Below are 12,687 nucleotides of genomic sequence, written 5' to 3' on the forward strand. Positions count from 1 at the left end.
AAAAAAAAAAAAAAAAAAAAAAAAAAAAAATGAAGCATCACATTTACTCCTACAAATGAAAAACAATTCACCTTTCCTTGTTAAAGCAAGCATTTCTATCTATTTCTTTAATGTTTCCAGATGGGTTCATTTCTTTTCTTTTAAATTTATTTATTTATGGCTGCGCTGGGTCTTCATTGCTGTGCACGGGCTTTCTCTAGTCGCAGCGAGAGGGAGCTACTCTCTGTAGTGGTGCACCGGCTTCTCACTGCAGTGGCTTCTCTTGTTGAAGAGCACGGGCTCTAGGCGCTCGGGCTTCAGCAGTTGTGGCACACGGGCTCTAGGGCGCAGGCTCCGTAGTTGTGGCGCACGGGGCTTAGTTGCTCCGCGGCATGTGGGAATCTTCCTGGACCAGGGCTCGAACCTGTCTCCCCTGCATTGGCAGGCAGATTCTTAACCACTGCGCCACCAGGAAGGCCCCCAGATGGGTTCACTTCTGTATGCAATTATCTGCAACATTAAATCTCTGCCAACTGAACAAATCTGAAAATCCAAATGCTAAATAAGTCTGATGACAAAAAAATCCTATGAACTTTTCATCTCCACCTGACACCCCTCCTAATGGAAAATTTCGACATATAAAGTTTTATGCAATAGCATCTATTTTGATACAGAACACAGATAACCAGTAGTAGTTTGCAACAATACTGCATGAGGTCTTCTAACTTACAAAACCATGTTGTACTCATATGCCATATTTATGCTACAGGCAACTGAACCCAAAGAAGGCAACCTTAATGCTCAAATACTATTAATTAAATCAAATATTATCTTCAAGTAGCTAGGTCTAGGAACTGTATTAGCACAGAGATGATGGTCGTGCACAAGCAACTAAAAAAGACAAACCAGCAAAGCTGTATGCATTGTGGGAATGCAGCAGAGGCAGAAGAGATGTTCGTCAGGTGAACAGGACAGGGGAAGGCATTCTGGGGAGAAGGAACAACTGATCAGATTCAAAATGGCTTTAAATGTCATGTAATGAAATTGGGATATTATGTATAATGAGGCATCACTGGAGGTAAGGGATTCACAATATCACATGTATTTTAAAGAGAACTCTGGCAGCAGGGTAGAGTATGGACTTAAATGGAAAGCTACTACATAATCTTGGCAAGACATGAGGGCTTAACTAAGGCAGTGAGGATGGGAATAAGGGGATAGATATGACACAACAGAATGGCCTGGACTTGGTCATTGGATGTTGGAGACTGGAGAAGCAAAAATCAAAGGACTACATGAAATGCCACTTGGTTGGGGAATTAAACAGAGGAAAAGGAATTCTTTATATTAATTTCCACTAAAAAATAAGTTGTCTAAGGCATATCAAAGAGGAAACTGTTTGCCAATATGAATAAGCTCAGGAGACAGGTAAGGGTTATAGATAAACATCTGGGAGTTAACATCTGGGTGAGAACTGAAACCACTGGAGTGAATGAATTTGTCCAGGGAGAATCAGAGAGCTGTTAACAATGGAATCTTGAGATACACTCCCAATATTTAAAGAGGAGCAAGAAAGAACTATCTGTGAAGGAGACAGAAAGGAGTCAATGTGGGGTAAAATGGTGTCACTTGGAGAAAGCTTCAGGGAACGATTAACAGAGTCAAAAGCCAATGAGTGGGGCTTCCCTGGTGGCACAGTGGTTAAGAATCCACCTCCCAATTCAGGGGACATGGGTTCAAGCCCTGATCCGAGAAGACCCCACATGCCGCAGAGCAACTAAGCCCGTGCGCCACAACACTGAGCCTGCGCTCTAGAGCCCGAGAGCCACAACTACTGAGCCCATGTGCCACAACTACTGAAGCCCGCATGCCTAGAGCCCGTGCTCCACAACACTGAGCCTGCGCTCTAGAGCCCGTGCTCTGCAACAAGAGAAGCCACGACAATGAGAAGCCTGCATACCGCAACAGAGTAGCCCCTGCTTGCTGCAACTAGAGAAAGCTCACGCACAGCAATGAAGACCCAACACAGCCAAAAATAAAAACAAATAAATAAATGAATATATTTAAAAAAAAGCCGATGAGTGGTTAAGGCTTTCAGATGGGTCACTGAAATTAAGTAATCAAGTAATTTAGCATTGATGACTCTATAGTTAGAGGGGTGGGGAGCGGGCCAGGCACTGAAGACTGAATGGAAGTTTAAAGTATGTGAAGTATGATGATAAAGGGAAGGACTAAAAACTGGGCAGCAGCTAGAGGGAGAGGCAGAGTCAAGGGAAAGATTTTTAGGAATGGAAATGACAAGCATATTTATATAGAGAAAGGAGCAAGTAGAAAGAAAAAGACTGAACATGAGGGGCTTCCCTGGTGGCGCAGTGGTTGAGAGTCCGCCTGCCCATGCATGGGACATGGGTTCGTGCCCCGGTCTGGGAAGACCCCACATGCCGCGGAGCGGCTGGGCCCGTGAGCCATGGCCGCTGAGCGTGCGTGTCCGGAGCCTGTGCTCCGCAGCGGGAGGGGCCGCAGCAGTGAGAGGCCTGCGTCCGGGCAAAAAAAAAAAGATTATTGTTACAAAATGAAAGGATTTGGTACCCACCGATTATTAATTTTCTTTACATTTTTGTTTCCTAAATTTTCTATTATGAACATACATTTTTCTTATACTTCCTAACACATATCTATGCTCCCCACCTACATGGAATGGGTTAGTTACTTAAAGGGAGAAAAAGGACACCTAAAATGGGATCTCTAGCAAGTCTTTCAATAAAACCATTTAGTGAATAATCTTATTAGTCTTCACACCACTGGATTTTCAATATTGATAATACTTTAAGCTGCAACAAACTGTCAAAACTAAAACTAAAAAAAAAAAAAAATCATCCTCTTTGAAAACAGCTTCATTTCACTTACTGAGTCCCAAGTATCTGTGATAGACACTGAATTAAGTATTTATATAGATTATAAATCAAATCCTTACAAAAACTGAAGCTTATAAGTGTCAGAATCAAGATTTAAACTTGAACTTTTCCTGAAAGCCTGTGCTTCTTCTCTATCACTCTACCAGTCAGATCACCTGGGGAAAATACACTAAACAAATCTGACTGTTTGAATTTTCTAAACTGCAGTAAAAACAGCTTCAGTGAATTGTTTATTTTGGTGATATCTGTCCTTCAACACCAGCAGAATACAGACTATTTTTTAGAGAAGTAAGTTACTCTAGGAACAACTTTGTAGAATGACTTCTACAATTTAACGCCAAAGCTTTTTCCTTTGTGTTAGTTTCTATAGATTATTAAAGCATTTTCTAATACATAAGGAAAAATAAAGTATTTGAAATTTTATCTAAAACTAATATAATTAAAATGAGAAAATCATCAGTTCTTTTAAACATCTTTTCTCTCTAATATTAATATTCTCTCTAGGGACTTCCCTGGTGGTCCAGTGGCTAAGACTCCGCTCTCCCAATGCAGCAGGCCTGGGTTTGATCCCTGTTCAGGGACCTAGATCCCACATGCCGCAACTAAGAGTTCGCGTGCTGCAACTAAAGATCCCACATGCTGCAACTTAAAGATCCCATGTGCTGCCAACTAAGACCTGGTGCAGCCAAATTAATTAATTAATTAATTTAAAAAATTCTCTCTAATATCAAAACAAATGATAATTTTATCATTTAGTTTTCCTTTTTGCTTTATAGCTTGGCCACAAAAAAATGTCAATCTTTCCACTCTTTCTCATGACCACAACTCTTGATGGCAACTCATGATCTCAGTAAAAACTGCTAAACGGAGCCAATTACTGCCCTCTCCCCCATCAGAGCTCCAGGAATAGGCACACTGATTTTTCTCCCAAAACTTAATGCCATTTTTTTCTTTTTCTTACCTTTTTGTGCTGGCTAGGACCTCCACTGCATTACTTGGACCTGCTTGCCTCTCCCAAAATAATTTCTATTTCATGATTAAGTCTTTTTCTCTCTCTTTTTTTGAAAAAAACTTATTTTAGAAGAATTTTAGATTTACAGAAAAGGCAAAAAGATTGTAGAGTGTTCCTTTATATCCAGCACTGTTTCCGCCATTAACATGTTACGTTAGTATTGGGGTACATTTGTCAGAGTTAATGAACTAATATTGATACATTACTAATAACTAAAGCCCACACTTCGTTGTGATTTCATTAACTTTTCCCTAATGCCCCCTTCCTGTTCTAAGATCCCATCCAGGATACCACGTCACGTTTTGTCATCACGTCTCTTGAGCCTCCTGTGGGCTATGACAATTTCTCAGACTTTCCTTACTTTTGATGATCTAGACAATTTTGAGCAGTACTGCTCAGATATTTTACAGAATGTCCCTCAATTTGGATTTGTCTGATGTTTTTCTCATGGTTAGACTGGAGTTATGAGTTTTAGGGAGGATTACCACTGAGGTGGTAACCCTTCACTGAGATGAAGGGCCATCCTTGTCATACCATATCAAGGGTTCACACTACTAATATGACTTACCACTGATGATGCTAACCTTGACCCCCTGGCTGAGGCAGAGTTTGCCAAGTTTCTCCACGGTAGTACTTCTCCCCACCCTTCTACACTGTGCCCTTTGGAAGCAAGTTACTAAGCGCTTTCCAAACTTAAGGCATGGGGAGAATCTACATAAACTGGCAGGCTAATTTTTAATACTAGAGCTAATATAACTAGGTAAATAGACCAATTAGTAATGTTTTGGTCCTCTGGAACCAATAAACCTAGATAAGATCTAATATCTAGTTAAATAAATTAAATTTATTTGCTATTGGAAATAAATTCCAACCTGACTGGAAGCACCTTACGGCTAAGGGCCACCTTACATGTCCCTGTATCTTTCATAAGGCACAGAATATGATGGTCAGCATATAGTAGAAGGCACAGAATATGGAGGCCCGAACATTATAGAGCCTTAATAAATGTTTGGTGAAAACTAAATAGTAAAAGTTTAAATTGTTATTTCAAAAACAGACTTTGAGTAGCTACTGGATATTAGTCCTACTAATGTAGTAATGTAGTTCCCTCTAGTATAAGTCAAGACGCTCACTCTGTTACAACACTAAAAAGAGTTGGAAAGCTTTCTTTGTACGTTTGTGGAGTAAATGCATATGCAATCTAAGAGGAAAAGTAAGCAGAACTCTTGTTGCAAAAGAAACAACATTAGAAAGCCTGACAGAAAGAAACAAATTGGACTGTATAAACAGTAAATTGGTTACAAATATTTTAATAACCCAACTTCTAAAGTAGTGCTACATTTACTGTTGTTAGGAATATCTTACCCTTCTCCAAATAATGTTTGAAATGTATCAGATCAAAATCTCAGATTCTGTTAGGAGTAAGATGGAAATCAAACTTATTCTAACATATTTTAAAATTCTGACACATCAGACTAGCCTACCATTGAGTCCTTATTGGAAGTGAGTCTTTCTAATACACAAAATGTGGCATTCAAGTGGTTATAATTTTCTGGATTAAAGCCATTAGTGGACTTAATACCTAGAGTCCAGAAGTAAGGACAGTAACGTATGATATATTTGGATATAGTTTTATGCGCTTACATGAAAATTCTCTCCTCAGCACCTAAATGAATATATGAATTTCCATATGTGTAAGTTTTTGCAACGCTTATAATTTGACTTTTAAAAACTAAATTTTCTTTACCTGAGGTTTATGAGTAGATTTCATAGTAGTTCATGAACCTGTGAAAGTTCACGCAATACTTCATTATATTTTTCTGGGAATAGGGTTTCTCCCAACTATCTATCCATTCCATAAATTTATTGAACATCTATTATGAGCCCAGGATTAGTTTTAGTTGCTGGACAAAAACAATAAGGTCTCTGCTCTCTTTCAAAAACATCTGAGGGGGCTTCCCTGGTGGTGCAGTGGTTGAGAGTCTGCCTGCCGATGCAGGGGATACGGGTTCGGGCCCTGGTCCGGGAGGATCCCGCGTGCCGCGGAGCGGCTGGGCCCGTGAGCCATGGCCGCTGAGCCTGCGCGTCCGGAGCCTGTGCTCTGCAACGGGAGAGGCCACGGCAGTGAGAGGCCCGCGTACCGCCAAAAAAAAAAAAACAAAAAACAAAAAACATCTGAGGGTCTGCTTTGTGCCAGGTTCTGTTCAGGCATTAGAGATACAGCAGTGAATAAAGCAGCAAACATCTCCACTCTGATGGAACTTATATTCTACCGTGGCAGACAGACAATATACAAAATAAATAAGTCAAATACCGTAAGACAGATTATGACAAGTGGGAAGAAAAATAAAGCAGGAAAGGCCTATAAGGTGTTTCTTCTCTTGTGCAAGTTAGATCAGGTGGCCAGGAAAAGACCTAAAGGAGGTGAGAGAGTGAAGAGCTGTGAGAATGTATGAGGGAAGAGCATTCTAGGCACAGTGAACAGCATATAAGACTGCAAATAGACAGCAAATAGAGAGCTATTCCTGGTGTGAAGAACAGCAACATCAGTGTGGCTAAAGCTGGGTGAGCAAGGGGGAGGCTGGGACCAGAAATTATAGGGCTTCATAAGCCTTCGAAGGACTTCAGCATTTAATCTGAGTGGGATCAGAAGCTACTGGAGCATTTGCCAAGGAGTGAAATAATCTGACTTACATTTTTCGCAGGCTTACACCAGCTGCGTGCAGAGAAAAGATTGAAGAGAGCCAAGGGAGAAAGTCTGGAGACCACTTAGGAGGCAACTGCAGTGATCCAGGAGAGCTATGATAACAGCCTGGACCAGGGTGGTAGCAATGGAACTTGAGAAAACTAGTAGTCACTGAATATATTCTGAAGGTAGAATTAATAGGATTTGCTAATTGTATGAAGGAAAGAGAGGAATCAAGGGCATTTAAAATGAGAAAGAGGGCTTCCCTGGTGGTGCAGTGGTTAAGAATCCACCTGCCAATGCAGGGGACACGGGTTCGAGCCCTGGTCCGGGAAGATCCCACATGCCGCAGAGCAACTAAGTCTGTGCGCCACAACTACTGAGCCTGCGCTCTAGAGCCTGCGAGCCACAACTACTGAGCCCGTGTGCCACAACTACTGAAGCCCACGTGCCTAGTGCCTAGAGCTCCGCAATGAGAGAACCCACTGCAATGCGAAGCCCACACACCGCAACGAAGAGTAGCCCCTGCTCGCCACAGCTAGAGAAAGCCTGCACACAGCAAAGAAGACCCAACGCAGCCAAAAATAAATAAATAAAATTTAATAAAATAAAATAAAATAAAATGAGGAAGAGAAGTAACCACTGGATTTAACAATGTGGAAAATAACTGGTGAACTTGATGAGATATTTCTGTAGAACGGTGGAGCAAAAAGGCACCCGGCTTAGGAACCATGGGACCAGAAGTGACGGTTTCTAAGTTAACTGGACTCAGTTAACCAATAACTGAATTCAAGAGGGTGACTGAACCGTTTTTATCGCATGTTGTTTCAAATTTCAAAGAGAGGCAGTGTACATATTTGAAAGAACTGAGTTGGTCCTCAATCCCTGTTTTATCCTATCTTCAACTACACAGACACAAACCTTTGGGCATATCACTTAATTTCTCTGATTCCTCATCTGTAAAGTGAGATTTATTTCACTACCCACCTCACAGATAAAAAATATGTCTTTCTCCTATTGAATACAGCCTCTTAGAGAGATGTTGTACGCACAGCACCTAACAAAGAGCCTTAATGTATGCTCAAACATTTGTTGAATTAAGTTAATGTATGGGCACAAATTAAACCATAAAGCAATACACAAAGGTAAGATATAAAAAATCAAATATTTCTACCTTTATGTAAAAAGAAGACAATGCTCACTGCTGAAATGCCTTCAGGGGGCTCTGTATTAGTTTTGCTAAAAATGTTTTTCAGAACATCCTTCAATAGACCCTCAAGGGCAAACTGCCAGTGAGGAACAAGTCAAACAGCTCCTTCTGCCACCCCCCCATCCGCCTCCCCACTAGGTTATGATGATGTGCTTACAGGCAAAACTCAACCAGTAGATTGGAAAAAACAGATACGAATATTTCTTTGAAATTTAAAGAGACCATCACAAGAGGAGGCTAACTGGTAACAATTACCACCACCACCCCCAAATGTAAAACAGGAATGCAAATCCTATACAGTATTTAAAGGGATTCTCTCTGGGAATTCCCTGGCGGTCCAGTGGTTAGGACTCGGCGCTTTCACTGCTGTGGCCTGGGTTCAGTCCCTTGTCAGGGAACTAAGATCCCACAAGCCACGCAGTGCAGCCTCCCCCAACCCCGTCAAAAAAAAAAAAAAAAAAAAAAAAAAAAAAAAAAAAAAAAAAAAAAAAAAAAAAAAAAAAAAAAAAAAAAAAAAAAAAAAAAAAAAAAAAAAGAAAGAAACAGATTCTCTCTGAAATTGCAGTATTACAGAGTAACATGTCATACTCTAATAACAGATGTTACTATTCAGATATGCAGTAAAAGACTTCAATGATGTAATCACAAGCAATACTGATTACAGCTAAACTTATGTAGCATACGTACTTTTCCAAAACACCTATAACATACCCGATGATCCAAATTAATTCTAGAATAGTTGTTATGAATAAACAGAATAAAAGCTGTCAGTCTCCTGCACAACTCCTGAATGACTTAAATGATAAGAACATAATATCGACTTGGTAGTTTTTATTTTAAAAGTTTTACTATGAAATTTATATATTTTTCACAAGTCTGTACAGTTTAGGAGGCAGTTATAAATTCATCATTAACAATAAAGTTGAACACAAACTATAAGCTAGGTACACGCAACAAATATGCATAGCTAACCATTTATTTGGAGCTTTTGTTAATTCTGCTCAGAATTACAAAAGTGGTAAATTCTAGGTTTATGGCTAGTCTAAAGAGAAGTGCCCTTCTAAAGAACAAACAACCTCTTGGCTCACACAAAACTGGAAACCTTAACTTTCCCCTGGCCCTTAAATGGCACATCACCAATTCCTTCACTACCAAGCTTTGTTTACAAATGCTTGTAACCTGCACAGGATTAAACAGGTGCCTCCTATACGAGGACCAGTATATAATTTCCTCACCAAAGAATACAATAAAAGCAATAATATTAGTTTTATTTTGTTTTCAGACCATCACTAAAATAATAAAAATAAAAACACTGATGCTCTTACCAGCTACTACATAAACAATTCCCAAGAGATTTCAATTTAAGGAAGGTGTAAGTGTTAAATATATGTAGACTAGTTTGTTTGATCATAGTCATTAAACTATTTGTGAATTGACTCTAAAAGAAAACAGCATTAAAAGAAATCTTCTATTCCTGGGGAATAAAAACCACCTCAGTCAACACGCATTTGTGAACCATACTGACATGACCATTCTTGCTGTCTCCTGTACTCTTGCTTCCACTGATAGGAGTTTCACAATGTATCATGATGTACTTATGGTCAGAATGCTGCAGAAAGTATTTAAGCATACTGATGCCAAGCGATCTATGAAACATCCTGGCTCTCCCTCAACTTCTTTAACAGATCAGGTGAGTGAAAGGAGTGGCAGCTCTTATTAATATGAGGGGTCAAAAGCTGAAACAATTGACTCGCTTTTAGAAAGCAGAAAAAGATATAAGAGCCTCCTTTACTGGGAGGAAGATTAAATGATTTCTCACTTGTAATTCAACTGTTTTTTGTATCTATGTGTTTCAAACCTGTAAATAGATGTATCAAGTACTAGGTATCGTTATTCAATCAAAGTTAGGATCTAAGGGCAGCAAAGCAAATTTGTCTAGGTCACGTTCCTGAGGCTTAGGATGTGCACAAGGTCATACAATGAATGAGAGACAGGATTGAAATCTAGGTGTCTCTGGGGCTCAAGTCTGTGTGTTTATCACCATGTTATACTGTCACTGCTAATGGGACATGAATACAATACAGATGCAGTGTTGAACAGGTGGTCACAGTTATTTTTTACTTAAGAGTTAAGACTGAAAATACAAGTTACATAATCATATGATTGATTGATGTGTTAGAACAAAGCGTAAAAATGATGCCTTAAAAAGTACACAGAACAACTTAGTTTCATGAGTGAAAAAGTATTTAAAGCATTAAAGCATTAAAATATTTTTTAGTTGTCCAAGCTGTTTTTGCTTTAAGCTAACTTCCACAAACAGACACAAGAAATGTAGCTTTATTTTGGCACCATGATTTTCAGAGTAGTAATAAAGAATAGTCTCTAGCAAGTTATAGAATTTCAAAGGCTATAGACAACAAGCTATTAAAGCAGTTTTAAACGTCAGACAATAGACAGGTTTCTATACTTGATGTCTAATAAGGCAACCCTCATCCTGAAAAGAGCACTAATTATTTACGTATTTTCTACCTCAACCTCAAATTTCTGCCTTTGAAATCCTCTCTTTCCTTCAAAGGCAGAAATCTGGGAAGCCAATCCTGGCCCCGACCTTCTCCAAGCGTGCATCACTGCCAGCTGCACTAACACCCGATGCACTGGAAGAGAGAGTGCTATTGCTAATCACCTTTAGGTAGGAACTAAATTTCTAAAATTTGGACAGGTCAGTCAAGACACAATTGTCTCCTGCAGGCACCAAGTGACCACTTCCTCTTCTTTTTTTATTTTTTGAAAGTCTCTAAAACCAAGAGGAGCTTGGTGAATGAAAGTGAAGCTAAAGATTGACATCAACACTTACAGATTTTTAAAACAAGGTAAATTTTTTAAGAATCCTTTTTTTTTTTTTTTTGCGGTACGCGGGCCTCTCACTGCTGTGGCCTCTCTCGTTGCGGAGCACAGGCTACGGACGCGCAGGCTCAGCGGCCATGGCTCACGGGCCCAGCCGCTCCGCGGCATGTGGGATCTTCCCGGACCGGGGCACAAACCCGCGTCCCCTGCATCGGCAGGCGGACTCTCAACCACTGCGCCACCAGGGAAGCCCAAGAATCCATTTTAAATGAGTCAAATTTTGGAATATCGGACTTCATCTTATTTTCATGGTGCAAAAGCTTGAAACATTTCCTCAGAGATGGAGAAAGCATTCTGTAAGGAGGAAGAGCTTCTGCAATGAAATGATGACTATACACTGCAGTGTCTTAAGCTAAACTTTTCCAGTACTGACCTGACAAATGAGGATCTTGCACTGAACCCACTAACACTGTATTAATGATTTTTACACAATATTAATACATATTTGCAATGGGTAAGGCTTTAAGGTGGAGAGAGTATCTAATTTATTTTTCAACTGTATCAAAAATTGAAAACCAAGAGAAATCAAAAGGTATGCACAAAAGGGCCAACAACCAAAGAGTAACCAATGACAAGTGATTAGAGCCAAAACACCAAGTTGCTAAATATATGAGGAAGCTGCTGTTCATCTGGACCTTTGCCCAGAACACAAAAATTTGGAGAAGCAGGGGTAGTTTAAAGGGGACAAGGGTTCTAAATTTGCTGCTTCATTCCTTTATCTGGACATGTAATCTTGGCCTTGCAGAAGCTTCCTCTGATACTGTTTCTACTGAAATGGCCATAACCACACTGGAAAATCCAAATGAGTACCAAAGCTCTTACGTGGAAATCCACTGTTCGAAACACACGTAGAGAATATATTTAGAGCTAAGATCAGTTTTGTTCTTTAGAACAATCAACCCAAGATTCTGGCAAAGGAGACGATGAAGCATTTTAAAACGTCTCAAAATCCTTTAAGGTAACTAAATAAACAGCAAAATTCTCTGTACTCTGCCAAGCTTATGGCCCTTCTTTTGACAAAAAGCTTTTTTTTTTCTTTTTCTTGGAAGACTGAGTTCCTTTAAGAACCACCACCTGCTCATGGTGCTTTTTTTTTTTCCCCTCAAGAAGGCATCTGCACTGCAGATCTCTGCACGAGGGGAGCTTGCCAGCCAGCTCCCACCACCAGGCAGACGCGTTATACAATGGAAACTGAAAGCGGCCTGCAGCTTCCCTCCTAGTCTTTCACAGAGATGGGAGAAGGGGGTTCAACCAGCCCCTGCTTTGTCTGACTTTTCTCCCCCTCCCCCCTGTCTGCGGGAACCACCCCCTTTTGTTATACTTCGATCAATAATAGCCGACAAAAAGCATGAAATTAAAATACGTTGATGGCTTGGCATGACTCTATCTATTATCTTCTAGAATATAAGCAGCTACCCTCGTGTCCCCACCCCCACGCCGCGCCAGTGAAGAGCAGGCTGTGTTGCAGATGCAGCCACGGATCCATCTTGGACCACCAGCAGCTCCCTCCCAAATCTTCCCTGAGCTATTCTCATCACGCCTCCTTCTACCTCGGAGCCTCAGAAAAATCGGGCATTCGGTGTCGGGCCACAAAAAATTAAAGGCAGATGAAAACAGTATAGAAAACGGCCTCAGTGTTTCCATTAAACTTCCTCATCTTTCCCACGGGCAACCAAAAAAACCCATGCTTTTTCGAAGACTACGAATGGCTGATTATGTCAACACCTGTTTGCAAAACCTGCAATGCAACCCAACCCTTTCACCACCATCCCCTCAAAATCGTAAGGAGTCATTTCTCCTACCACCAACCTGCCCCAATCCGCTCAATCTCTCTAATCCTCCACTAAATCACCCTGGTTCAGAGGACGGCTCCCCCCGAACCCGTGTCTTTTCCCACCTGCCCAGTCTCGGCGTTAACGCCCACTCTCCAGAGTATCTCCCCTCCCCCAACCTGTTTTCCTCACACCCCGTTATTCCCTCA

The 12,687-nt window shown here is 40.6% G+C and overlaps 1 protein-coding gene across 4 annotated transcripts in view; it reads right to left on the reverse strand.

The window, feature by feature from the left end:
- Positions 1-12,687, reverse strand: part of RTN3 (reticulon 3) — a 57,903-nt gene that overhangs the window by 44,783 nt on the left and 433 nt on the right. The gene's annotated exons all lie outside the window — the stretch shown is intronic.

Source organism: Lipotes vexillifer, unplaced genomic scaffold (assembly GCF_000442215.2).
Source record: "Lipotes vexillifer unplaced genomic scaffold, Lipotes_vexillifer_v1.1 scaffold1129, whole genome shotgun sequence".
Classification (NCBI taxonomy): domain Eukaryota; kingdom Metazoa; phylum Chordata; class Mammalia; order Artiodactyla; family Lipotidae; genus Lipotes; species Lipotes vexillifer.